The sequence below is a fragment of the Anarrhichthys ocellatus genome, unplaced genomic scaffold, assembly GCF_004355925.1.
Source record: "Anarrhichthys ocellatus isolate YVR2014 unplaced genomic scaffold, GSC_Weel_1.0 scaffold38, whole genome shotgun sequence".
In the NCBI taxonomy this organism is placed as follows: Eukaryota; Metazoa; Chordata; class Actinopteri; order Perciformes; family Anarhichadidae; genus Anarrhichthys; species Anarrhichthys ocellatus.
In genome coordinates, this window is record NW_022280068.1 from 3,736,133 (window position 1) to 3,741,892 (window position 5,760).

General features: G+C 42.0%; 1 protein-coding gene across 2 annotated transcripts in view; it reads left to right on the top strand.

Moving 5' to 3' along the window:
* The window catches only part of LOC116394196 (endonuclease V), a 55,024-nt gene that overhangs the window by 19,027 nt on the left and 30,237 nt on the right, over nucleotides 1-5,760 (top strand). The window lies entirely within an intron of this gene.

A 5,760-nucleotide genomic window follows, 5' to 3' on the forward strand; every position in this document is an offset into this window, starting at 1 on the left:
ACACACACACACACACACACACACACACACACACACACACACACACATCTCCATCTCCTGTTCCTTCCTTCCTTTCCTTCGGCAGCCAGTTAAAAGCTCTAATGGCCTCAGTAGAACTGAAACCTAATTGTCTCTAAGCTAATGTTCCCTGACGAACACTGTTTCTCTGCAAGTCCTGCTCACATGGAATCAGCAGGCCTATCTGTTGGCTCATGTAGAAAATACAAAAAACAGTGGTTTGATTGCTTTGAGTATTAAGTATTAATCTTCCTACAAGTAAAAACCTTTTGTCCAAGAAGTGTTAAAAAATTAACATAACCCTAATACTTAGTCCTCAATATTTACACACCTAAAGCATGAATTCTCTTCATTTTTTATTGCATTTTTTTCGAAAGGAGTCAGCTGAGGTGGTTTGGGCATCTAATTAGGATGCCTCCTGGACGCCTCCCACTGGAGGTTTTCCAGGCACGTCCAACTGGGAAGAGACCCCGGGGAAGACCCAAAACACGCTGGAGGGATTACATCTCCCAGCTGGCCTGGGAACGCCTCGGATCCCCCAGAATGAGCTGGAACATGTTGCTGGTGAGAGGGAAGTCTGGGTCGGCCTGCTTACGGATAAGCGGTGGAAAATGGATGGATGGATGCATTTTTTTTGTTTAGGATTACTTTTGATGTCTTTCCAGCATCTATCAACCTGGGCTCTAGTATCATCTCTTAAAATTCCCTCTGCTCTAATCACTTTCTTTTCTCATCAGGGGTGATATCACTTTTATTAAAGGTAAAACTGCCATTTTATTAACAAGAAAACGCACCCTTGCTGGTTAAGACTACACAATATCAGCCCGATTATAGTTTAGAAATTTCTTTGCTTTACGACGTGTTCCATCACACTGTGACTTTGACCAATAGGAGCACAAAGCTCTCTTCAACTGTAAACATAGTGAAGCCAAAGAGGAATGATGTGAAAGATTAAGATGTTACTGGTACTGCAGGTGGAAGTATGAAACGGAGTAAAAGTCATTCGTTTTTCATTAATCTTTCTTAGGCTTTTCCAAACATGACAGCCAGCATCATACACAACGCTATTGTTTGTTTACATTCCTGTTCCTGGAAGTCGGTCCCTAGCCAATCCTTCCTAGTGACATCATGCGTATTGTGAAAGACGACGAGCTTTGACTGGTCTTGGACCAACGTGTAGTCAGTCATGTAAGGGCCAAGCAAAACAGCAAGATCTTATGGCTTGTAATCGGGTTATCTGAAACCCGATAACCCATTATCAATGTGCCATTGTAACGGACACAAATATTGTGTAGTCTGAAATTTTCATAAAAAGCGTTGCTTCTACAGCCTTACTTCTGATGGGTCTGATGGGACAACTAACTTAAGGCAGCCAATGACCCTACTTCTCACTTAATTTACTAAACAATAGTTTATGGTTTCAAGTCTTCTTCAATACACCATGATGTTCACTGAGTAAATGATGGTCTCAGTTACAGTAAAATAGATGATAAAACAGGATATGCTTTAGGGTGGGGCTACCTTGTGATTGACAGGTCACTACCACAACGTTGTACGGTTTGGGAGTTGTCCGAGTTTTTCTTTTACAACTTCAACCCTTTCACACTGTTTTCAGTTCATGAAAGTAAATTATTAATTGGTTAGAAATGGATTATTGAGCGTGGCTTAAAACAGCTGTGATGATGCTGGATCTTATACCACATACCAATCTGTGTGACTGATGGGCTTCAACAGGTCTGTTCACTTTGCTGTGTCATGTGTTGTCTGGAGATAAATTTGGTCCATCAGTCATCATCTCCAGAATGAAATCCATTACTCCCCAGTCCCCTCTCATCGTCCACACACACTGATGGGAAGACATCCACTAGTAATGGGACTCTGATGCTGCCTGAGATGTACAGTAACAGCCTATTTCCAGACCTCTCCTCTCTGTCTGAGTGCTTTGCGGAAGTCAGTATTTATGATCCCTCTACAGCAGTCACCTGTACACTGTTCATATAAGTCAGAGTGTAGTTTAAAGTTGGTCTTTTTGTCTTGCACACGGTTTCCTGAAAGTACCAGTTGAGGTTGACTTGTATTTCTATCTAGCTGACATTTATTCATGACAGCATTAAGACAATCTCCTCGCAGGGCCACCCATGCTAAAAACATCTTTCTTCAGAGTACAGTAAGGCTCTTTGGGTATTGGTTGTGTACATTCCCCACTAAGAGGCAATAAATGTGGCTCCACACATTTGGTTTCCATACATCCCTCTCTGTGCCGGGCAGGAAAACAGGAAATGTGAAAGCTCCTCAAAGATTGCAAAAACAGATGGAATTTCAATGTGAGTGAAAGGCGATGGGAGCCCGCATGCATAGAATAAAAGAGATGGAGGAAGATGTGTGTGGGTATAAGAGGAAAATAGGTAGGGCAGAGGAAGCATGCAGTTTGTTTATGTATGTCATTAAAGAGATAATGCTGATGTGTTTTTTTTTTGTGCACCAAGATATATTTGTGTGTAAGAAGCAAGGATTTGTGTTTGTTTGTTTTAGCGCTGCAGTCTGCCGATGCAAGAATTCATTGTGCAGACCAGAATGAAATGTATGTTTTTCTGTGTATGTTCTCTCTCTCTCTCAATCAGCCTGTGTGTGTTAACTGTGTGTGGCTTGCTTTTGATGAGTCTCCACTTTTTCGACTTTCTCTCACCTTCTTGTTGTCCCCGCCTTTTCATCGTCACTGTTTTCCTCTTCTGTCGCTGCCGTCTCACATCCATCCATCTATCTCCACCCCCACCCCCCGCTGCTCCGTCTCCACTCTCTGAATAATTCAGGCCTGCAGAGCTAGTGTATTTTTGGTTGTTGTCACCTCTGCAGTACCACAAACACAGCCCATAGTGAGCACGCACACATACACACTTACACATGGAGTCGTGCCAACGTGCACATGCACACACACGCCGATTTACACAGACAAGGCTGCCGACGGCAACAATAAAAACAAAAAGTACCAGACTCTGAGACCACTGAGACTCGCTAACTACGAAGAATTATCCTTACAGGGATTTCACACCATCACTGTGCTCCACCCCATCTCTGCTCTGCTGTTCCAGCAATGAATAATAATGTCTCACTTTTCTGTCTTCCAGAGTCACTGTACTCAAAGTTTACCTGTAAAGTATTGTGTAAGGAAAGACTTAACTTTGGAAACAAGAAACTTCCAGTACTTGTTTTTGGTGACATGGATCCCCATTCACTTGTGTTGGGTTTCTCGTTTGTGCTGAGTTTTGTGTTTAGTCACACGAATAAATTCGGGAGTTATTATAAGATACTGTTATCAATAAGCTAAGATGACAGCACCACATTTACATGCTAGTTAACCTCCTTAAATTCCACTACATCCACTGGGAATTTGGCATCAACAAATGCTTCTTCTAAAGCTGCATTCACAGATTTTATTTTTTTCTTCCAGTTGGGGGAACCAGAAGAATCTGAAAATGCAAAACTGACATCACCCTATAAAGCTGGAAAATCAGCTAACAAACAGTTGCATATTTCAAGTCGGTCTAAATTATAAAATAGCTGTAACTTTGTGATTCTGTTTAGGCCAGGAGAGAAGGCCTTGCAGGCCCTGACGGCCCACCACTGCTGTAATGTAATGTACTAACATTACAACCAAACTTTTCTTCAGCTCCCTGGATTCAACTAGAGATGAGCAGCACTTTGGGGGGCCAAACAGTAGCCCCGCTCTGAACGGGCACAGGTTCCAAACAGGCACGTCCCCCGACAACGCTGCAACTAGTAATACCGGGAGCCAAGCAATCTGCTTGTTCTGAACGGGCATGCACTCCGTACGGACACTGCACTAGTTAATTCAATAAGACAGTTGATATTGGTTGTCTTCTGCTTGGCTGAATCATAAAAATAATGAATTAACAAGTGATCTGGCTCAATATTATGGTCTTTTAAAAAACTTTGAAAATCTTTGAAAAGATTCAAGGAGTCTCTGGCCAAAGTACGCTGCTTTATTGGTGTCGTCTACATTTTTGCATGGTCAATCTACTGGATGAGAGAGAAGGGGAATGCACACCAGTGTTTGAGAGCTGCTGACCACTGTGAAGATACAAATGTAAAGGCAAAATGGTCGCACACTCGTAAAAGCAAAAGGTATTTAATAATTTACCAATGTTTCAACATGGTAGTCTTCTTCAGGGTAAACCCTGCACTCATTATGGCTACGAGTTTAGGACTATATTTCCTTTACAAAGCCGATCTACTTAAAATGAATCGCCAACTATTTTTTAAAAGCTTTAAGATTTTTTGGGGCATTTTCGCCACATGCTTGGAAATCGAACTTGGGACCTTGGTTACAGCACATGCCATATAACTGCATTCGGCCAAAGTAATAACCAAGGCACTCCATCAACAATTTTGATTGTCAGTTCATTATTTGTTTGTCAGACTAAAAGTGTACAGTCACACAAGCAGCACGTATGTTTGCCATGTTCACCATCTGAGTGTTAGCAGACTAACATTTGGTAATTAGCACTAGAACAGCTGAGGCAGATGGGAATGTCATTCATTTTGCAGTTATTTGTCTCCAAAATATTGGACATACTGACATTTTGAACACCAGGAACTACTATCGAAAAGGTTTGAAGATCACCAAAGTCATTAGGATTCATCTCATGGGCACCAAATATTATAGCAATTCATCCAATATTTATAGAAGTATTTCTGAACCAATGCGTTTGTTTGAATGACTGACTGACTTTGCTCTAGGCTGTCATATGTGAGGATTTACTGCTTTTCTCTTTTTTTATATCTGTATATTGGACATCTTTGGGTTTTGGATTGTCTGTCGGACAAAACAAGCAATCTGAAAATTTCACCTTGGGCTCTGGGAAACTGTGACGGGTGTTTTTCACTGTTTCTTGTGTTTTGTTGAACATTTCATCAAAAAATAAATCAGATTAATCAATATTTAAAATGTTTGGTAGTTTGAGCCACACATATTGGAATGGGACACACACACTTCCCTGTTTGTTCTTTTAAAACTAAATTGTCCATGGAGAAGACTGTCAAATTCACTGATGGCAACATACCACAATGTGTTTAATGGAATTGTAAGAGAACAGACAAGTGTTAGAGGAAAAAGTGAGTGAAAGAGAAGCCTACACACCCATGAAACAGTCACGTAGGACTACTGACAGCGTAAAACATCCGTGAAGATTGACACCGGTGCTCCGCTGGTGCCAGCTGTACCAACTTTTCTGAACGTGCAGAGAGGATGTGACTGGTTTAAACCGGAGCTCCCCTTCGGACCCAGAGGCTGTCTAAATGTTAATACATGTCTGTCTGACATTCTGGTGCTTCAGCCACTGGACTCTGGACCTCCACAGAGAGATGGGAAGAAGGTTGGCGTGAGATGAAAGAGCAGCCCTGGGGTGGGTGGAGAGACAGTGAAGCATAGAGATCTGGAGGAAAAAGTTGATGATTAGAATATAAAAAATAGGAAAGAAATGGTAAGTGAGGGGAGGTGGATTCCAGGGAGATGGAGAATTAAAAAAATGATCTGGTAAAGTAAGGAGCGATATAGAAAGGAGGGAGGGATAGAGCAGACTGGTATAGCTGCAGGGCTTAAAGGGCTTTGGGGTGCTGGAGGATAAAGATCTGCCCCAGGCCACTGGACCAAAGCCAGGACTCGGACACCTCTTTGTGTGTGTGTGTGTGTGTGTGTGTGTGTGTGTGTGTGTGTGTGTGTGT